This window comes from Pseudopipra pipra, chromosome 3 (genome assembly GCF_036250125.1).
Source record: "Pseudopipra pipra isolate bDixPip1 chromosome 3, bDixPip1.hap1, whole genome shotgun sequence".
Taxonomy (NCBI): Eukaryota; Metazoa; Chordata; class Aves; order Passeriformes; family Pipridae; genus Pseudopipra; species Pseudopipra pipra.
In genome coordinates, this window is record NC_087551.1 from 70,398,455 (window position 1) to 70,421,959 (window position 23,505).

The following is a 23,505-nucleotide window of genomic DNA, read 5'->3' on the forward strand; positions in this document are numbered from 1 at the left end:
TCCTTTCCACTTCCTGACCCTCATAGAATTGTCCTTGAGACTGCTGAATCCCATAGAGAAAAATATATTTCCAGACTCCTCTGGGTCCATTCCTCTGAACTTGTCCAATCTTCATCTTTCAAGGTTCAAATCTTTGGGCAGAAACCCTGTATGCTTCCATGTCCCATGGCAAAATACAGTCACATCTGGAATCAGAGGGAGGAAGGGGAAAGCCCTCAAAATATGCAGTAGCCATTGTGAATAAAACTGTTATGCTTTGCTTAATACACATTTAAGTGTTAGTTTGTTTGTTGTTGGTTTTTTTAACTACATAATAAAGCATGGCATTTTTTTTGCTCAAATAGATTAAATAACAATGAGAAAGTAAATTTATATAATAACATTTATAGAATATACGCAGTTGCTGGCTCTAGCATCTCTGTATAAGCAACAGGAAACATTGTTGAAAAGGAACCTTACACAACCTGAAGTGAACTGATTGCAAATTACTGTTTTCAAACCAAGAAAAGCTTCTGTACCTGGCATTTTTTTTCCCAAGAGAGCAGTTTCACAGGTCCAGAGGTCAAGGAGCACAGGGCATTGATCCAGAGACACGTGCCCAGCCAAGGATGTTGCTGCCACTGAATCGCTCACAAGTTACATTGCCTGAGATGCACAAAAAAAGGAGAAAACAAGAAGATGTCAGTATCAGAGAGATTTCCACATGCCTACAGTCCCAGGGCTTGTGGTAGTTCTCTTTATTTATAGCACGGGATTGTGGTTTTTGCTTGCAGGGAACCCCAGGACAGAAAAAGATTTCAACTTCCATAAGCTTTGGCACACCCCAGAGTATCCTGCAAGGAGCCATTTGGTTTAAATGTATCTGTTCCATCATCTTTTAACAAATATTCTTTGAGAGGTTCAAGTTCAAAAGAACCACATCAAGAGATAAAGCCAAAGAAAACATATAAAAAATAGAGGAGGAAAGTGAATAGAAGCTTAATTTTTCCCAGCACCAAATCATGTTGGGATCATCTTCATCCCTTCAACTTCACACTCAAATCAAAGATAAGCAATATATACTACTCAAAGATAAATTTTACTAAGAGATATAGCAGGCCAGACAGCAGATTGAGGTGAGGGCTTTCTTCTCAGAAGGCTTACTACCAGAAAAGTTACTTTTCATAATTTAAAAATTACGGTGAAAGGAGGAAAAAACATGCAGGGTTAAAAATCAGCCTCAGTGTAAATAGAAGAGGCTTCCACAGCTACTCTTCAGCTCCAGACTTGGTCTTGTTTTTCAAAGCTGAACAAGAGAGTAATTTGAAGTCCATGATCACTGGAAAAGTCAGCACGGAAATAATGTTTGAGTCTATGGCACACAGAAAGAAACCATAACAAAAAGGAACATAGGGCAAGTTGTATATGATCAGTCCTCAGGACTACTGTGTGAGGGTGATAATTAAGTCTCCTATAAACACAAGATCTGCTATTCCAGACTCATTCAGTAGCCTGCCTCCTGTGATGACGGAATCACAGAATGGCTGAGGTTGGAAGGGATCTCTGGAGGTCACTGAGCCAACCGCCTGCTCCCAAGCAGGGTCACATCAGGGTCAGTTGCCCAGGACTGTGTCCAGTCAGATTCTGAATATCTCCACCAGCCTCTCAGCAAACCTTTATCAGTGTTTGATCACATTCACAGTTAAAAAATGTTTTCTTGTGTCCAGATAGAATTTCATATTTCAGTCTGTGCCCAGTGTCTTTGGTCCTGATGGCAGGGATGGCTGAGAAGAGTCTGGTCCCCTTATCTTCATTCCCTCTCATCGGGTGTTTTTACGCACTGATTAGTTCTCTCCTTAGCCTTCTCCAGGCAGAACAGTCCTAGCTCTCTCAGTCTCTCCTCACATGAAAGATGCTCCAGAAAAAGGGTTCACAATGAGGACCTTCTGGTGACTTCAAAAGAGGTCCTACCATCTATTTAGACATTCACAGGTTTGTAAAGATTTTTGATCATCTTGATGCTCAGGTCTGCCCTGCATTCTATCAGAATATTCAATCTTAGAGAAGCATACTAAAACATCAAAAGCATTATGCTACCAATACAGAAAGTAATCTCAATAATTTGATTTAAGAGATATTTTATGGAATTCTCTGCACACTGTACATGTTTGTGCCATTTACTCACTGTTTTCTAATGACCCTCCCCTCATACTTTCTACAATTCCAAGCTTTTTCCTCCTCACCCATCTAGAAGTACAACTGCTCTTTTTTAGAAATCTGTTATACAGACTCCCTTAACTCATATCTTACTCAGCTCATGGCTGGGCTTCGCGAACGAAGATTTGGGAAGGCTCTATCCACATTTGCTACAGGCGCGCTGGTGGCTTATGAGGCCAATCCGTGACAGACATATCCGATTGCAAAAGGCACAGCAGAAAGACTCCTTAGATGGTGTATTCTGCAATACACGGTTCTTTCTGCGTTGCCTTTTTTCCTCGAGGGTGATCCTGCGTGCTTTCTCAAAGGCATCAGCTGCGTTATAGATGGTGTGTCTCCAGGCCTCCCGATTTGAGGCCAGAGTAGACCAGTTATGGTGATCAACATATCTTACTACTTAAAAAGGAAAAAAGATAACCCAGATAAAAAGGAAGTCTGGAATGTCAAGTAATTTGCGGATTCTTATTTACAGCTGAGAAAAGTTTAAAAGTGGTGGGAAGTAAATTTAGTTCTGTTAAAAAGCAATCCAATACATTAATTAAAAGACATTCAGAAACAATTAACATTTTTCTTTTCTGACTCTCTTTCTGTGCCTTGAAGATGTGCTAGCTCATTATATTACTTAGCTGCATCAATAAATGTCCTTCTGTGTTATTATTCCCTACAGGGTGACTTTGATGTCTGTGACCCTGAATAAGTGCAAAATTGTGACATTAACATCATGTGACAAGCAATTCCACATGCTCAGTTAGGTCTTTGTAGCACATTTATCACTTAGCTAACTAGGAGAATAAAGAAAAGTCCCACAAATCCAGTCAGTGCTTGATCTTGCAGAAATATAGCAACAATTCAAGGAGTCATGGGATTGACCTACCTTGAAAACAGCAAACTATCACAGGTCTTTTAGACCTGTGGATATCTTATGTTTATCTTTCTCAGTGTACTGGCTGGTCACAAGCACCAGCTGGTTCCCAAGCTCCTTTGGGTCTTCTAAATTCATATCATGTATTATGTAAACCCCTCACTGGTCTTGTGTATGAATACATCCATCTTCTCTAGTGTGAGAGTTGTCATGGTTTTCCACCTCTGCAAACTCCGTAAACAGAGTGCTGTGGACCTGTGCTATGAAAAAGAGACACATAGCAGCTGTCAGCTCTGAAAGGATTGCAATTCTGTACAATTAACCTAAGAGTGGACCTCGCCTCAGAACATGTCGCTAGCAGAGAACAACTAAATAAAATATTGCCAAAATATTTTTTACAGGGAACACCTACACTGTGTCTTCATTTATACTACCACAGAGTAAGCCAAACTGTACGAAATTGTTACTGTGTCTAGTTTTTCCTTCAGTCATATACATTCATAAAAAAACATCGAGAAGGCCTGAAAATGCAAAAGATTAGCTCTTGAACTAAGGGAGAACTTTTTTCCTTCTTCTAATCTAGCTCAAATTTGGCAAAAAGTGTCTTAAATTCTGACATTCAAAGTCAACGTATTTTTAAAGCCCTCTTGGCTAAGTTCCACTTGCAAGATTTGTAGATAAGTTCTCACACACAAGGACTTTAGCCTAATTATAAAGAATGCCCATTGACTGGTGTCCCAAATTGCTGTGAAATCAGCACTTGTTGAGTAGAATAGTTTAACAATGACCTTAATTTTCAAAAAAACCCCATCAGCATCTTTAAAAGAGAATTGTCTACCTTGGCAGTGAGTCATTAGCAACAAACGTAACACCCAGGCAAGAATTCAGTACTGCAGTCAGCAGAAGTGGTGTTAGTTTTCAAAAGATTCTGTTTCTTAACTGTAAGTGCCACACAGAGAATTACATACATCTGTCTCTGGATGTATAATTACTAAAGTTAATCTTCCAGTGTAAATAAACACTTGGGGTATAGGGGTAATAGCCATGGAATTTTCTTAATGGTTCTTATTATAAGAAGCTAGCAAGCAAATACAATGTTCTCCTTTTCCACTGTTTGTTTTTGCTATTTCCTGGTATGTAATGCACTTTTGTTCTCAGTTCAGTGCCAAATAATGACACACGATTTATTGGGACTTTCTGTTTTCACTGGCTGTCCTAACATCTGCCTTGACAAGATCTCCAGTGCTACCAAAAGTTTTCCTGTTAGCACCTGGGTGTCTAAACTTTTACTCAAAGAAAGGATGGAGAAAAGGAAAAGGTATTTCCTTCAGTCATGGAAATCTGAGTAAAATTTAAATGTATTCAGAAGAACAGCTTGTCAGCTTCAGAGATAAGTGCTGGATCAGAATTAATTCTTTACCATAAAGTTAATTAGGCAGCCCTGCAAAATGTACACCTAATTTGAACATAATGTTGGATAAGCCTGGTCAGATTCCTTTCCTTTTTTCCCCATGGTGTTCTGCACTCTCTGTTCTTTCCTTATTCTTCTGAACAGACTATTTGTTTCGCTGATCTTAATTATGTGGTGCAGAATTTGATAAAGGTTAAATCAAAGCCCTTTATAGAACAATTAAATTCAACTTGATTTAGGTAAATAACTGAGCAAATACTAGGGTGACTTCACCATAGCAGATAGGAGAGGGGTTTGGTTGTGTTTTTAAATATCCTTATGAAAAACTTTCATTGAAATATTTCCACTTTCAAGCTCTTAATTTTTTTTTTTCTGGCGATTCCTGCTCTGACTCATTCCTAAAAATCTCAGTCAAGACTACTGCACTCAGCAAAAGGGGCATGTGACTACAAAACTGGAGAGCTCTTACAAAACAAAACTAAAAGGAAATGAAGACTTTCTTCCTATCATATTGGGAGACTCCATATGGGATTAATATTCTTAAGACATTGTCCACATCTTTAAGACATCTTCTAAATACAACTTATGCCTATAAAAAAATGTTATAACTCAGTTATATATATATAGCAACAAATGGAGTAATTGGATATTTGTCCGGTCTTTTGCCTGCAGGTTTTGATTTTTCTCCTCTAGTTCTGCTCAGGTTTACTGGGACTTAACAAATCCCTTTTGGGTTATAAAGCAATATTTATACACCTACATATACTTTATCTACTTTCTTCCAATCTGAATCTCAAAAAGTTTTAAGGTAGTATCATGCAACACATTGGTTTGCAGGGCCTTGTGTCATTATAACACACACCTCTGATCACCTCCATCCCAAACAGTCTGCCAGGGAGGGTGCAACACTGAATCAGAATCTCAATTTTGGATACTTTCTGTGCTGAGCCATCTCACCAGTTCACAGCTCACAACATGGAGGGATTCCTAACACAGGTACTCCTCCAATTTTGGGCATAGATTAAACGATAACATTTTTAAGAAACAATGCCATTCATTTTGTGTTTATATCACATGCTAGCAAGTATGCTAGATAGGTGTCAAGTAGTTTGCCTTTAAAATGGCTTTACTGTTGTTTCAGTTCTTGAAAGACAGTCTGTGCAATAAATTAAAAATAAACCCAAAACACATTAGAAACTGTTGTTCAGGAAATACTGTTGCCTCTGCTTATAAATTCACTGCCAAATAAACTGTAATAGGATTAGTAAATATTTATCTAGGCTTTAGCTGAAGTTCAGGAGTATATATCCATATCCCTGTATTAGTCCAGAAGAAAGAGAGCCCAGTGTGCAATAATGTCTCTCTCATTGCTAGGGCTCTCTGAAGTACTTCACAGCTAATCTCCCGATCAGAGTGTGTACACGAAAGGTCAGAACTGATCTTTGCATCATTTCTTCTGCTACTGAAAAAAGAGGAATGAAGATAAAGGTATGCTACATGGAATTTAGAAGGAGACTTTGTCCCAACACCTGCTTCCCAGAAAGCTAACAACTCCCATTGGAAAGTAAAAGTTTTTAAATTACTTTTTCTGACTTGAAAATTTGAAGATGCTGGAACACTCTGTTCAACATTTCTTTAGCAGAAAAACACAGTTTTCTAGTTCCAAGTAGCTTTCATTTAAGAATTTTAACTGGTTATATTTTTAAAGAATAAATCACAGAATCACAGAATATGCTGAGTTGGAAGGGATGCAGAAGGATCATCAAGTCCAGCTCCTAGCCCTGCACAGGACCATCCCTAACAGTTACACCATGTGCCTGAGAGTATCATCCAAATGCTTCTTGAACTCTGTCAGGCTTGGTGCTATGACCACTTCTCTGGGGAGCCTGTTCCAGTGCTCAACCACCCTCTACTGGTTTTCTTCACCTTCTGGGTGAAGAAAATCTTTTTAGTATCCAACTTAAAGCTCCCCTGACACAACTTCAGGCCATTCCTTTGGGTTCTGTCACTGGTCACCACAGAGAAGAGATCAGTGCCTGCCCCTCCTCTTCCCCTCATGAGGAAGTTGCAGACTGCAATGAGGTCTCCCCTCAGTCTCCTCCAGACTGAACAGACCAAGTGACCTCAGCCACTCCTTATACAGCTTCCCCTCAAGGCCCTTCATCATCTTCATTGTCCTCCTTTGGACGCTCTCTAAGAGCTTAATATCTTTCTTATATCATGGTGACTAAAACTGCACACAATATTCAAGGTGAGGCTGCACCAGTGCAGAGCAGAGTGGAACAACCCCCTCCCTCGACCAGCTGGTGATGCTTTGCCTGATGCCCCCCAGGACACAATTGTCCCTCCTGGCTGCCAGGGCACTGCTGACTCATATCCAGCTTGCCATCAGCAAGGATCCCCAGGTCCCTTTTGACAGCACTGCTCTTAAACATCTCATTCCCCAGTCTGGACGTACATCCATCATGTACATCCATCATCTGGACGTACATCCATACATGCATCTGGGTTGCTCCATCCCAGATGCAAAATCCGGCACTTTCCCTTCTTGAACTTCATAATTCAAGATGGGGCTGATAATTGCCCAGTCCTCTAATTTGTCGAGGTCTCTCTGCAGGGCCTCCCTGCCTTTGAAGGAGTCAACAGCTCCTCTCAGTTTTGGATCATCTGCAAACTTGCTTAGTATCCCTTCCAGGCCCATGTCCAAGTCATTTATGAAGATGTTGAACATACATATATGTATGTATATATTTAAGAAACTCTGAAAGAAGGAAGAACAATGATACCATCATACTGTTTCTCTGACAGAAGCAGTAGTGCCATCCTTTTCCATTATTCCATTCTGCAGGTTTCTGTGACTGTCAGTTCTGTAGGCAACACCAATCTTCTTTCAGACAACAGATGTAGCCAAACTGTCTGCTTTGGAGACGTTCAGAAATCTCCTTGAGTAGCAAAAATGTAATTAGATTTTCCTGTCTGGAAAAAGGTATAGTTATAAAGGCATCTTATGTGGTGCTAGGGTTAGAAGAGGGTACAGCAACTGCCCACAGGGAGCACACGGTGGGGAGAGGAGCCTACTTGTCCCTTCTTTTCTTGCATCACCTGAGAGCCCCTGAGCTAAAGGTAAAAAACCCGCAATATAAAATCTGCAGTCAATTTTTTTAAGAGAGGAGCTGTCATCCAACTGAAAATGCAACTGCTTGGTCCAGAGAGTGTGCCTGGAGATCCATAACTATTTCAAGTTCATGGAAAGAAGCCTGACCATCAGTGCCACTGGCCACTCCTTCAAGCTTGGTCACCTAATTCTCAGCGCAGAAGACACCTCCTGGATCTGCGCTGCTGAAAGAGGCACCGGGGTTTCTGGTGGCCTGAGCTCTCAGCCATATGGTCACTACACAAGGTGAGGTACCATGTAAGTCTTCCAAAGCATGTTCTTCACCAGGAGTGCCATATCCAGTTCTCTGGATCTTTCCATGCCAACTGTGTTGTGATCAATTGCTGAATTGTCTGAGGGAGTCAGGGTAACCTGTTCCTCAGAAACATGTCTTACCTTAACTGGCTAAATACTACCAGTGGTCTGTAACAAACCTAAGAAATTTCAGTCACATGAAAGTACAATGTCAATAATGCCTGCCAGATAAATATTTACTTAGATAGGTGCTGCTGATTGTGCTTAAACTAAGACATTTGTAAGTGTGGGACTATCACATAGCATAGAAGTTCCTGAGAAATCTAAGGCATTCTGCAATTTATGGAAAACTAATGACTTCTAAAATGTATTATTAGATTTAGGTAGAGTTTAGGACTTTCTGTTTTTTAATCTGGGATGAGGGTACGTGCCTGAAGTGATATAATTACTACACTTGCTTCACAGATTGGAAAAAATAATTAAAAATTCAATTTCTAAGACTTATCAAACTTTGGTTCCCCAACTTTTTTTGTGAAATATACTGAACAGAATCAATATCTTATGCTGACATTACTGGTTGTATGTGAGATATATAGTATTTTGTCTTCTGAGCTGTGGAATTTCTCTGCAGCTCTGCTACCTTACATTCATATCAAAGTTCTCATTTAGAAAGTCTGAAGAAGCATGAGAGTATCTTTTTCAAGGATTTTTTTCAACATTTTGAACTCATGTTTATTTCTCATTTACCAGAAACTCGTTTGTTTCTTGTAGAAACATATAGAACTAAACGCACAAGGTATGTTTATAGAACACAATTCTTCCACCTGGAAGAATTGTGGCTAGAACCAAAAAGGAAGTAGCCATAAATTGGAATTCTTTCCAGTTTCTAAAGGTTTCATAGCATTGATCTTGGCATTGTTTTTTCTGATTAAAGAAAATCTTATTAATGTATCTTTACAGATTTGTGCTTGTCAAATTTATCCCTCTCAACACAAGACATCCTAACAAAGCTACTCACAGAAGTGACATGGATATACTTAGGACTACGTTGGCAGTTCTATAAATTTGCAAGTTGACATGAGTGTATTGTCTCCAAAAATTCCTTCAAGCCTAACATCTTGATGACAAACTGTCAGGCAATGAATTCTTTACATAATCCTTGCAATGATAGATTATCTGTGAACAAATTTCTCTGTCCTTACTAAGTATGATCATCCTCACTCATCCTGTCCTCATTGACTTCAAAGGTCTAATTTCTTAAATTTTAGAAACACTAGATCCTTCCATCTCTATTACTTAAGATAACATGAGGTCAAATAGTATCAAAATATAATTTCCTGAATCAACGGCATTAGTTTATACGTCTCTGTTAAATACAAAAATAAGTATATGGACTGTGGATGAAGCTTCTTCACTTAAAATTTCCAGTCTAAAAAGATAGACAATGCTGTCTGAAAAAAGTGACATGACGAAAAAAGTGACAGCACATTTTTGAATAGCAGCTAAACTTTTATTTTAAATACACTGAGACCAGGACAGCATCTTTTTTTTCTTTGTGGAGGAACTAATTCTAGTTTTTCAATAACCTTGATGACTAGACTGTTTCAAAATTGAGATCAGTCGTGTTCCTTGCATGGCCCCCAAGCAGGTACTCTTTCCCAACACAGTTGTGGACTTAGTGCACTTGAGAGAAGATGAAGAGTGCAATCATGTTTTCTTTCTTTTTTTTTTTTTTTAATTAATCATCATGTCAACCCAATATTTGGGGTTTTTTTCTGAAGTTTTCATTAAGTAATCAAATATTTTCTAGTCTGGGTCAGCCTGAGGTAGGAAGAATTTCAGTATGTGAGAGCTTTTCCTTACAGAGAAATGTGGATATATTTTTTAACACAGAGTTGGCGCCAGGCTTGGGGCAGATTAATCAGCAGGAAAGAGGGAATGGGTGGAAGACTAAATGGTCTCTCTCTCTCTCTCTGTTCCCTTTCCCCTGCTACTGTATTCCTGCCCTGTTTGGTCCTGGCCAAGCGCGGAGGTCCAAGACCTTCTCATTAATAGTAGGGCTGCATCCAGCCCTAGTAGCTGAGACCTTTCCTCTTTAAAAAACAAGAGCAAAATAAGGAGATTTTTCAGTTCTTTCTTACCTTGCCACAAGGGCCCTCTGGTGCAGGCATGTGTAGAGTGAGACAAATTGAACATTGGGCTGCAGATACAGAAACTTCTGGGATGTAACAGTTCTGTGCTTTTATACTTACCAAAGCAGTGGCTCTGAAGGACTTCTGAGTCAGAAGGACAATAAAGAAATAGGGAATCAAAGTCCATCTGCTTCAAAGGGATACCTTCACATTCAGAGGATTAGTCACAGAGCTCGCCACACAGTTACTACAACTTCCCCAGATACCAGAGAAGTAGGTCCTACTTCTCATTCACTACTCTGCCAGTGAGGCCATTTGGGTTTCTTCCCCCTCCTCCAAAACACGAAGTTCTCTCACAGCTTCTGAGCCTCTGTGAGGTGATGCCCACAGATGCCACTTCCTCCTTGAGAGGAGGAACTTGCTATCACACCTGTCTCTGCACAAAGCAGGCATCTGCCCTCAGGTCCACAGGCTGCTGAGTGGCTTCCAGCAACCAAAGTACACCACCATCCTTCCTCCCCTGTCCTCAATACACACATGCTAACCCATTCCCTAATACCATTACCCTTCAGTAAACACTAGGGCACACTTCTTGTGGCCAAATCCACACCCCAGCCCTGCTACAGCCACATACACATGTTATTTGTACATAGGTGCAACCTCACACTGCTTGTGCTGTACTGGACCAGTGGCTGCAGAGGAGCTGGTGAGCACCAAGGAGGAGAGGACATTATGCATACAGCTTTGGCACACCACCACACACTGCAGCTGGGCAGCTCCTGCTTACCAGCACTAGCAGGAGACTGAATTCTGAAAAAGAGGAAGGCTGGTATCCAAACAGAAATCTATTAGAGAAGCCCTCTATCAGAGCTGACAAACGCCTGCTAGATGTGTTCATTGGCAATTATTTATAATTTCTACCCTTCTAAGTACCTGGTGGGGCTCAGTGCAGGCACAGATCTCCTCCCAGATATGATCACAGCTCTGCTGTCCAGAGGCATGAAAAGAAGCAGTAGAACTTGACCTCACAGGATGTGATTCACACCTTGTGTTCCTGGAGATCCTCTATCACTCTCTCTCTCTGTCCAAGACCTTGCTTCAAATCATATCAAATACAGACAAAAGATTCACAAGGCCAATGAGCGGCATGCCAGACCCCATCCTGCAGTGAGTCAAGGTCAATTCAGAGCATCTAGCCTCTCCAGCACTGCTCCTTACTGCTTCTCCTGGATTTGGGACAGTTCTCTGCTGCCCCCTCTCCAAGGTGAACATTTAGAAATGGACTTGCCTGTTATAACATAAGGAAGAAATACACCAGATAAGAAGGAATATGAAAATAGTTTTTTTTTCCTGAGATTTACATAGAGGAGGGACTACCTCTCTCCTTTCCTGTTACCCCTCACCCTTAATGAGTGGTGATCAAAATCAAACATATTGTATTTGGTGAGAAGTCACTATGGAAAAAACCAAGGAGAATGATCTTTTTTTTCATTTTATCAGTGAGCTGCAAAGCCATTTTACTTCTGCTAGTGGTGATGACGGTTTGTACCCAAGCATTCCAGAAAAATTACCTGTTGTGGCAAGCTTTGAAAGAACGGTTTCTTTGTGAAGTATCTGGCATGGGGAAAAGGTCTGAAAACAGGGATCATAAAAGAAAACTTATCTCACTGCTAAATAAATTTAAAAATAAAAGACCATAATTGTCTAATCTTTCTAAGAGTATCATCAAAATAAAATCCATTAAATTATTTAAAATATTGTAAAGCCAGCCTCAGCTATGAAGTCTACACATCCACTTTCTGACTTTTGGAATGTTAGATGAGTTCTCTCTCAAATGCTTTGTGAGACCCACAAAAGTAATAATGAATGTTAGACAGGAACCAGGGAGACTAAATATATACAGAGTACTGCCAAATCCCAGGTTAAATAAAATTATTATTATTAGTAGTAGTACAAAAGTAATTTTTAAAAAACACATGTAATCTTGCAGGAGTTTTTTTAGTTGCCACTTCTATCAGAAGTATAATTTGAAAAACACAGTCATGTTTTAGCAATTATTAGCATCAGTAAAATTTTGTTGACAGAAATTCTAGTAAAGCCTTGATAGGAGTTCTAAGGGTACTAAGAACAGGAGTTTTATAGGACTCTTCATCACCTGTTTCGATGATAACCTCCTCACTTCACACAGGAGGAAAAAAATTAAAAAGGAGGGTGCAGGGGAGCAAGTAACCTTTAATAAAAATTAAATATCAAACTCTATGGGAATTATTTTTCCATTGATTTCCCAAGTATTTCCTTAATTCACTTTCTTACTGGTTGGGAGTCAACGATTTCTGATCCATTACTGCTTCTCTACTAAACAGATACCAGCCAGCAGGAATCCCACATCAAGGCTTGCCCATAACTTGAACACATACACAGCAGCATCTGGGACCCTGTGACAAGCCCACTACCCCCTTTCTAGACAGTAGGGATCTTCAAGCCAGACAGAGGTATTTGGAATGACTGGAGCAGTGGTTCCTTGGGAAGAGAAAAAAGAGCTCAGTGACATTTCAGGGCTGAAACAGCCTCACATGAGCTTGAGACACAGCTTAAGGCTGCTCTGGTGTACTCAACACCACCAGAGCACTAAAGGAAGAAAGAGACAGCACATCAAGGACTTTCCAATTGTCAGGTATGTGACTATTGATAGAAGAGGGCACACAGGGGCATGACTTCTGACAGCTTCAGAGGAGCTATTTATTTTCTGGTTCCAGTGTAAAATTGGAAGCTGAACTACAAGGTGTTCTTATTTTTTGTAGTCCTTCAGGCTCACCCAGGGGATGAGAGGCAGCAGCATTAGTCCTCTGACTGCAAGATCAGTGTTACTGAATGATATTTATATAGATCCAGTCCTACAGTAGAAGTTCACCATCTTAATTGCATTAGTTCATGTCATCTTTCAGAGGAAGAGCACTGCTGTTATACCAGTTTTACAGATGAGGGTACCAGACCTGCTCAAATTTCACTGGGAAAAAGTGGCAAGACTCCAGTACACCTGACAGTCTGTCACACCCACAGCTCTTTCATGCATCTGCAGTAGGAGTGAATGAGCAGACCTTACTGGGCAGGTGCAGGTCAGCCCTGTAGGGTACATTCAGTGAATAAGATGCAATTAGGACAAAGGAATGTGAGGTGTAAGAGGTGCCTCAAGCTCGCTGTGGATGCAAAGCAGACCTGATCTGTGAATATACATTGCCATTTTTCCAAGGAGGCTGGGTAGCACGCAACCTAGACAGAGCTGTCCTGCAGCACATCCTCAAAATGTCCAAAACTGGCATTATATTACCATAATCAAGAGAACCTGTGAAGCTAGAACCAAAATAGAGACACTCAGTAATCGCTCCCTGGGGTGCACTGTGCCCTACCAACTTGTACCTTGCTATTGGAGTCCCTATCTTTGGAGCACAGGTCTGAACCTTGATCACATTAAAAAAAAAAGGCGGTTCTGAACAATCCCTTTGAAACAAATGCCAGGGCTGATTTTGACCTGACTTAGGTGAACTTCAGAGCTTTTGAATATATATGGAAGTGTTCAAGCTGCCTTTTGAAACTGTTGAACTGAGAAAGACAGGGGAAAATATCTCTGTAGCACCTTAGTAATGGGTCTTTAATGAATTCAGGCATAAATACATGATACATAAGCCTGAGGCAACTTTTCTCTAGAGATTTCAATTTCCCTGGAAGAGCCCAATAAATAAATTAAAATAACTTCAAATCACTTTAAGTCACATTAACTCTAGAGATTTTGAATGAAGGTCCACCAGCTTAGTTCCTTTCTTCCACTGTTTCAATTTCATCAAAATTTCATCCAGGGATCTACTTTAGGCTTAACTTGGTTGTCATAAAAGTAACAAAAAAACTTATGAATACTGCTACATGTTTTTGATATAGGAGGCAATATTTAGTAAAAAAATGCAACACATGCATTTTGTATTTTCAACAGTTATGAATAGAGGCTCTTGACTATGCAGAAATCTTGTAGTTTGATAAGGTCTGGATTATTAAAAAAATATTCACTCCATTTGTCAAAAGGAACATTTTAGACTTTAATCACTGAAATGTATCTTGGTACATCCTGAAGACTGGTTAGGACTAACAATAACTTAAAGAGGGAAGTTCCTCATAATTACCTTTAAATAAGGGATCCAGTTGTTTCTCTTTTTCAAAGCCCTGGCTGGATGTAGCGTGCCCCAGTTCTCTGACTGAAAAACCTCTGCATCATAAAGTGGAAAAGTTCTCATTGTCAGCTGTTTGCAGAAGATGCTTCTAAATTTTTGGAGAACCTAAAACACAAAAGGAGATGGTACTGTTATAAATTTCCTACGATTGATATGAAATCCTAGAGCAAAGTAATACTGCATATTATGAAGGAAAAAAAAAAGGAGTGGTAAAGGACTGAAGAAGACATTCTGGTCCTGTGTTTTCCATCTTTTCCAGCAGACACAATTAAAGTCCCTGCTGTTAATTCTGGTGACTCCAAAAAGAAGACCAGTGTTTTCTAAACCACTGTCCTTCAACCAAAGTCAACAGCAGATCTCTTATCACTGGCTTTGTTAGGAATAGCATTAGCCTAGAAGATTTACTTTGAAAATCCTGTTCAAAAATTAAGAAGCCACTGCCAGCCTACAGAAAAGGTAAGGTACATCATTGCCTAGCTGTGTAAACAAGTCTGCCTGCGCTTATCTCTGATAGCTCAGTAAGTTCAGCTGAACTACTCAAATGTTAATTTGAGGAAAGGTTTACAGGCCAGCTGATGCAAGCAAACCTTCGACCTTTTCAGCTGACCACCTGCACTCATACAAGGTGCAGTTTGTAAGGCAAGCCATGCATTTAAAAGCAGTGTGCTATTTCTGTTTAACAGTTACGCATCTCTTTTGGACCCTGGACACACGGTGGAGATTTTCAGTTGGTTTCACGTTTTAGATGACAGAAAAAATGAGTTTTCCTGCTGGTGTCCCCTGATCTGTGGAGGCTGGCAAAGTCCCGGGCAAGCATGTGTTGCAGTCGACCTCTAGTGGAAGTACCACAGCTCAGGGAGACACCAAACAAGGGCAGAGAAACTGGAGAAAACACACAAAACCAAAAAAAACACGAGTGAGAGCTAAGAGAACAAAGGTACGGCCTCAGAGCCATGATACTGAAAATGTGAATGTCAGCCGTTACTAGAGGTTAGTGGGAGCGAGCTGAACCTTTCTTCTGCTTCCTGTCAAGAGCAAAAATGCCACAATCTCATTTTCGTGACACAAAACACTAACTAGTAATAAATGGAACTTTCTTCCATGCTTTTAAAAATTTATTTTTTTTTTTTCTTAGCATTGAGAGATGCATTTCACCTACTCTATCTCATCAGCTGAGTTATTGAGATCCTTAAGGTTACAGTCTCAGGTTTTAGTTCTGTGCCAGGGCAAAGTGAAAACTGTGTCCTTGTGGCAGGATTCTGCAAAAAGCCATAATCAGACCAGCTGGAGAACATCAACACTTCAAGCAACATGAGTGTAAGCAACATGTCTGTAAGCAGTGCCATCCTTTGCTTTGTATCCACACAATGATGTAATTACCTTTTATTTAATCCTGAAGCTGAAGCATGTCAGAGAATGGAATGTGATGGGGGGGGGGAACCCACATTGTGTGGATTTTTATTATTTTCATATCTGTTTTAAGAAAAGGCCTTCTGCCAGACCCCAAAAGACAAACAGCTGTTGGAGGTTGAGGCACCTCCACGGTCCTTGGAGGAGTGCCTATCTTCAAGCATGGAAAGGATGCCAGCTAACAAATCCTTCTGTCTGAACAGAGTGCTGGCTCAGGAGCATACAACACTCTTCTCACACACACCTCCCAAATCTTCACATGCCATAAGAACTTTAAGTATGTTACTATTTCAGAGTTATCACTCTCTGGTATCTGATTCTGGCATGATGCTGCTATCACCAACTTCTGAAACAAGGGTGTGCTTGGGATGGTGAATTTGGCCTGGTATCAGTGTTGGAGAGTCTGTTGGCAACATAGCACACATTTTTAGAAGAACTGAAATGTTTTCTCCTTCTTTACATCATCTCAGGCTTGCTCATGGCTTTGAAGGATACCAGTATTCCTTCATCATTGAAGAGCCAAAACTACTGTGTTCCTGTAAGTTTTGTCATATTTTTTTCCCTTTTTCCAGCTCTTTGATGGGTATATTTAACACTGAGGGTTTGTTTGGTTGGTTGATTGGCTGGTTTTTGTCTTAGGCCAAACCATAACAAACAGCAGCATTTTTTCTGCTACTACTTTTTCAAAGATTTTTGAAAGCCTAAATAAGTATCAACTGACTGTCCTTTACCCAGTATCAGTGAGTACTGCTGATACATGCAAAGATCCTAGCAGGTAAGTTAGAGTTTGCTAAAGTTCAGCAAAAATCTTGGGGTTTAGTGGAACTACATGTAATCAAATTTTTTTCTCATTGTTTCATCAATAAAGGGCCATCTGTGTTTCTACTCCGTGCTTTATTTCTGCTTTGTTTTTTAATGTCTTGTCTAATCATTCTGCTGTTTCATCTATGATGCTCAGATCTACATAGCAAATTAATGAAGCTTATGATGGTAATATGATACTGTTCCTCAAATATTAGATAACTAGATACTGAAAATCAAAATGAGCTAGAGCATGTTTGATTTGCTTTTAATACCAATAAGGCTCTACTCCACAGAATGGCTCAGGTGAACTTTGTAACGTTGTAGGTCTTGCGCCCTTCTCTGTACATTATTAGCCCACTATATCCAAGATCAAGGATCATCTCTCCTTCTCCTATCCTGTTCATGTAAGAGAAATGTGGCAGGTTCAAAGGCCTTCATTTGGAAAGAAAAGCTTAACTGCCCTCTTCCTGCACTGATGGCACTGTACTCCTGGGGCAGTGCTGCCATATCTTCCCCTCATGGGACCCCTTTGGGCCTAAGGAATGAAAGAGGGCTGTACCAGCATAGCCAGTTAGACCAGTTAGAGCTTAATTAGACCACTAACAAAGGGCTAAAGGCCCCTTATTTGTAAATCTGCACTTTCCATAGCACTGCTCTCAATGCTCACTGGTTGGGCAGTGCTACTCCAGCTGAGGGCTGTGCCTTCCTCCTCTGTGCAGACCCACAGGTACATCCCTTGTGGTAGAGGTTTGCAGTGAAGAAAGGAGACAGGTAGAACAAGTCACAGCCCCTTTTCATTCCTCCACCCTGGCCAGCCCATTCCTCGCTTGCAAGGAGGATGTGTGCCCCCCCAGGAGAGAGGGGTTGTGCTTTTCCAGAGACAATAATCCTGTGAGCTCCTAAAGTTCCACACCATTTCCACTCTGTATGTAACAGCATGGGTTAAATCATAGGACTTAAACACTCTGTGACAGAAATGCTGCCTTGCTTGCTAAGTACCACTCACACAGGTAACTCTACATAAACAACATCACTCCCTTCCTTCAAAACGAAAGAGAACTTGAAAATAACCACAAGCAAATTCTCCTAGAGTTATTTCAGTATAAGTCTTTAAATAATAGTTTTCTTCTCTTAGTTTCTCCAGAAACAGGCCACCCACAGAAATATTTTACATAATATTCTTGCAGAAAATTGGCAGGGTGAGTTTCAGGATTTGGCATAATTGGAAAAACATCTTGGATTCTCCACCAAGTTGATCCCACAAGTATCCTTCTGAACAGCCTGTTTTTGCAGCCCAGGGCACAGTAAGACCAGAGGAGCAACTGCTGCATATTCAGGGCTCCAGACTCTGAAATTTGAACACCAGATTTCCAGGATTCTTGCTGACTTTAAAAGCCACACTCCAAATTCCTTAAGCATGCAAACCAAGGATGGCAACATTTTCACTGTTAACCTTTCTCAGAAAATACATATCAACAAAAGATATGTAGGACTTTGGTTTTAAAAGAAAGCTGATAATTTCTCACCATTTCTTCCTAAAACTCTTAATCAGGGAAACACATAACTATTAAAAATATCTGAATTCTTATCAAAAGCACTTCTTAATTTTTCCCAGTTGTCTTGGACTACATCAGGATATTTCCCATCAGTCACATTCATTCTATGAGAAATAGGCAGTGGCTGGAGAACCTTGGGTTAAGTTGTTTTTCTTAGTCCTTTAGAAAGCATAAAAACTGTTCAGTGGCAAACTTAGTAACAAAATAAAACACAAAAGAGAAAAAACAAACAGTAGTTCTCCATTGTATCTAATTCCAGAAGTTTATTCACTGTCAATGACTTGTAGAACTGATAAAATAAAATCATTGAATAAATTAGATAAAATAAGGAAGTATTCAAATTTATTTCCAAAAGGTGATGCTTAAATAAACAAATACTCCCCAAGTCTGCAGACTTGAGATGTTTCAGTCCCTGACACCGTCCTGCTCTATCTCTTCAAGCTTTCTCCTCATCCTGGATCTCCTCAGATCCAAGCTGCTTAATGCTAGCTACACTGCACACAAGGAGCTCACTACTCCATTTACCTAAATTAATTTTTATCATTGCAGTATTTCCTTTCTAGTAAAATCAATCTGCTAGAAAAATTGAAAGTCACATGTATGCAGTCTAGTTCATTAGCTACAAACCTCTAGATTTCTAGATTTCTTACATTGATCTTCCTTTGTCTATTTTCTTATCCAAGACTTGGATGCTTCATAATTATACTTCACTGTTCAAAAAATGCTCATCTTACCTGGAGAAAGCTACCTTCAGAGACTGTAGGTGACACACTATAACCACCAGGTGTAAATCATCAGATCTTCCTGTGTCACTGGATTTTTCTTTCCTGTCAGACAACTTTACCTTGCCACTGAAAGCCTTGCAGCCCTCTGAACATTGTATATGTGACTAATTTTCTTTTGTTTATATATATAAAAGAGAGACTGTTACTTTTGCATTTTCTTCCCGAATTAGCTAGAAGGCCACTGCATTCCCACTGCACAAGGAATCATAGCTTGTGAGTAATCTCAAAGGTTTATTTCCTCCCTAAATGATTACAAATGGCATTTCTGACCCAATGAGGAAAAGGGAATTTCAGTCCCAATAGTGAATCCTTCTGAGCAGCTAATTCTGACTATAAGTAGACAGCTGAGAGTGAAAGTCTAGACGAAAATTACCCTTAGCATTAATAGCTTTTAATTTGGGTGGAAAAAAAAGCAGTTGCTGACACATTGTTTTTCATGAACAGCTGCTGTGCTAGATGTATACATGCTAGATCCTAGGTTTGATTCTCTCCTGATAAAGGGGATAAAACTGTCCAATAACACTGTCGTGCACACAAAAGCTCTTCTATCTTAGCATGCGCAAATATTTACTCTGGGCTAGCAGAGTAATAATGTCTGCAAAAAAAGTGAATAAAATCAGAAATAACCAGCAAATCACACATTTGTAAACAATAGCAGCTTGACATTATAGGAAACTTGGACAGCATATAGATCATCCTTAGCATTGGAGAGTAACACCAAAAACAACAGCTAGTCAGCCACCAAAGTGTACTTCCCCTAAGCTGACCCAGTGGAAGTATTATTGGGTATTAAAAAAACCCTAGTTAATACAAGGAAAACGGCAGAATTCAGTCCACTGAACCTAGAAATTTGAATTCCTCTTAAAAATGAAAATAAAAATAACAATAGCCTGCAACACAGATGTCCTAGAACAGCACAAAACCATCAGAGAATTGGGAGAACCTTGTCCCAGCCCACCTGATCTGGCATAGATTCCCGTCCTTTAAAGAAAGAGAAAATTTTCATATCATACAAGGGAACTGCAACCACTGATATTTTCATTCCTGTTTTCAGAAGGGAGTTTCATGCTGTTTTTATATTTTCAGATGTGCACAATGCAACCTGCTGGGCCAGAGAAAGCTCCTGGGTCCTTGTAGAAAGTGGGATCCGTACCTGGGTCAGCAGCAGGGGCAAGCTTGCTACTGTGTGCTCACTTCAGGTTATTCCCAGCTCTCTACCTCCCTCTGCATGACAGCAGCCTGAATAACACAGGGATTTGCTTCTGGCACCTGCAAAAGGAGAACACGTTGAATTTATCTATTTTTCAGGATATAAAAAAATTCTAAAGAAGTGGCAGATAGAGAAAAATCATTAGGCTTTGAATTTATTTGAGAGTTGTCACATAAATAAACGCTGCAGAGCCAGGTCCAGATTAGTACTCAAATAGGGTCATGCTGTGTTACTACTGTGCAAACAACATTACGACCCTTCCCATTCTGTCTTTACAGGCCCAGATTCTAAAAAACATATAATTCTCTCTGTTTTAATTTTCAGTTATTTCTTGGTAAAGAGCAAAGAGATCTTTTTTTTAAACCAGTGTATATTTTAGCCACCTACCCATAAACCTTTCTTCAGTATTACCTCTCTTTCTTTTCTGAAACAAGATGCATCCTTTGGAATTCCAACAGAGTCACAGGGAAAAAAAAGTTCAGTAGGATGCTACATACAAGGTGGTATAAACCAAACCTTTTTCAGGCCCAGTGTAGCTCAGATGGCGAATTTAAGAGTAAGCAAGTTTAATGATATGAAAAGACTATATTAAACCAGCAGAATTTATTTAATTAACAGATGTTTTTTGGCAAACTCTTTCTTCCACCTCAAAGCCCTGAAAAAGTCCATCAGGATGTTTGTCAATCCTATGAACACATACTACAATGCACAGCTATGCAATGGAGCTCCTTAACAAGCATCCTTCACAATTTAGTCACCTTCCTAGTACACCCCTGTCACAGAAGGGGGAGCTGAGGAAACTTTTGGAGAAGAACTGGTTTTTAATTCCCATGTATCAACACTGGACATCAGGAAAAGGATCTTCACCCAGACATTGGTTGGTCACTCGAGCAGGCCCCTAGGGAAATGGCCACAGCACCAAGCCTGGCAGAGTTCAAGGAGTGTCTGGATGATGCTCTTTGTCATATGGTTTAGTTTGAGGTAGTCCTGTGAGGAGCAGGGAATTGGACTCATTAATTCTTATGGCTCACTTCCAACTTGAGATATTCTAAGATTCTATGGTAAATATACTTACAGGAACCATACATTACACATTTTTAATGTACTTGAGTGAAACAAATTCATGAAAATTAAAAACAGGTGAAAAACTGGACCATTAAAAAAGGGGCTCCTAAGTCTCATCCAAAAGCAATATATGGCAAACTCTAAGGGAACACTTCAGAGCCTTAAAGAGGTAGGATCAGGAGGGGGCTTATGATCATCTACCACTTCCACTGCTCTAAGGCAGGAAAAAGTAAATCTGTTCCCTAAAGGTATTTATCTATCCTGTTCTTAAAGATGGATGGTCACTACAGATGATCAGCAACCTCCTAGTCTAGAGATCAGTGTTTATTTACACTGGCTTTGGAAAACTTGAATTTTAGCCCATTATTTTATGTCCTATTCATAAGTGCAAACAGAAGTTTATCTCTTAACCTTTACAGCAATCTGCCATGTGTCTCAAGATTTATAATCTAGAGAAAACAGAGTGGAGACATAAATCCAGCTCCTTTCCTTTTTGTCTTAACTGTCCTAATCAAGTGTTCTTCACCTCTGTTTTCCTCCACATATTCTCCGGGTAGTCTACAGCTTCCCTGAAGCACGGTGCCAAACTTGGGCACATTGCCATAGTTTGCATCTCATAACCACTGAGGAAAGTGAGAGCAGCTGCCTTATATGTGACCACTCTGTTTATACATTGTAGCATTATGTTTGGAGAAGCTTCCTCTTCACTGTAAGAAGGACACACTTGAAATGCTAGGGAGATCTAAAGTTTTGCTTACAATACGCACCATGAAATCAATTTAGTTTATGTTTTGACATTCCTTTCCATTTCAGCCACAGTTCTGTGGTAAACACACAGTGGAAAAGCTGGTACTCCTGACTCCCATGTATGTATTCAGGTCTCAAAATTGAACAGTTATACACACACAACTTTTGTATCACAACTGAAAAAAAAAACAAACAAGAAGATACAACACGTTGCTATAACTTCACTCTCCCCTTCATTCCCCAGCAAATTCTTGGTACCTGTATGCCCCACTAGGCATTCTTGGAGTATCCTATTGTCTTCTATTTCCACCTTCAGCTCTGTCAGCTGTGCTGCTAGTTCTTGTTCCAGCTGCTGGACATTCTCAGTAGAAGAGAGCTGGTATACTTCCAGCCATTTTGCCTATTTCATTTTGGCAGACTAAAAGACAAAGCAGTCAAGAAGCAGCTCCGTTCTCAGGAGCAAATCACTTGTGAACTCTGGACCTGGAGAACTGTGCACGCAAAAAGTACAAATTTCCACTGCTATATAGACAATATCCACTTCATTAAATAATTGTTTATTCTGCATCTCCTTTAACAAGAAGACTTTTAATATCAGGAACAGAACTGGGTGAATGTGATTTTTCCCAGTTTGATTGCCAGCCTGAGGAAAACAGGAGAAAAACTGGGTCTCCTGCATCCCACTAACAAATGCAATCTCTTCCCTCCTTCACCTCCATTCTTAATGACACCTCAGAAAGTTTAGATAATTAAACATAAATTTGATGTGTTGAATAAAACATTTTACACAAGAAGAATCAAAACTTTTTGGTTTCTTTTTTTTTCCACAACCAAATATGCTGACATTCAAAATCTATTTTCTCCCCATTTTTCTCACCTGAAATTATTATTTAAAGTTGACCAGAATAAAAGGAATGAAAGAATTTGCAAGAAATGCCACTTTTTAACAAATGTGCTGTTTGTAAATAACCATTAATACGAAATTCACTCAGTTCTAACAGGAAACATTTGGTTTGTGATAATTTCTAAAGTAGCCTTGCTCTCTTCTCAACATCTGGAATTGAAATTATTTTATTCACTTTTTAGGGGGGGCATAATCAAATAGAAAGAAAAAAATTGCTTCTAAGGGAAAAAGCAAGTAATTGCAGAAAGATTTGATGTTTCTTGGAAGCAAAGGGGAGGTAAGAGGATTGTAATCAATTTACAGAGAGATGCCTATCAAGCTTGAACTAACAACACAAGACATGCAATCTGACACTAAAAGCATAATATAAACAAGGTAGAATAGCAACTACACCTTGGCAGCAGGAAATGACATGCTTTGGAAAGACTGAATTTATGTTAAAGGTAATGAGATAGTCTGCTATTTTAACAAATTGACATTTATGACTGAATAGCATCATTCAGAGTTCAAAGGGAATCTATGTGCAGTAGATTTACTTACTTTGGGGAACGAAGATAAAGATTGCTACTAGATTAGTACTAAAAAGAAAAAATGTGCCATGCTCTACAAATGCCTTCAGCTGATCACTGAACCTAGATGATACTCCAGACAGTTTTGGCAAGTGAGGAGAACATTTAGAGAAGCCATCATAATCTGGGTCAGAATGGAAGAACAAAACTAGACCTGAATGTTAAGTGCTAACACCCAAAAAGATCTAATTTAGATAAATTAATAAAAGCAATTAGAAAACTCAA

The 23,505-nt window shown here is 39.7% G+C and overlaps 1 long non-coding RNA gene across 1 annotated transcript; it reads right to left on the bottom strand.

Moving 5' to 3' along the window:
- Nucleotides 1-383: 383 nt before the first annotated feature.
- LOC135411764 (uncharacterized) lies at nt 384-23,505 on the bottom strand. Its single transcript, XR_010429287.1, has 3 exons — nt 19,939-23,505; nt 14,183-14,335; nt 384-645 (listed from the first exon to the last, which is right to left on the bottom strand). It is a non-coding gene; the product is annotated as an uncharacterized LOC135411764 (long non-coding RNA).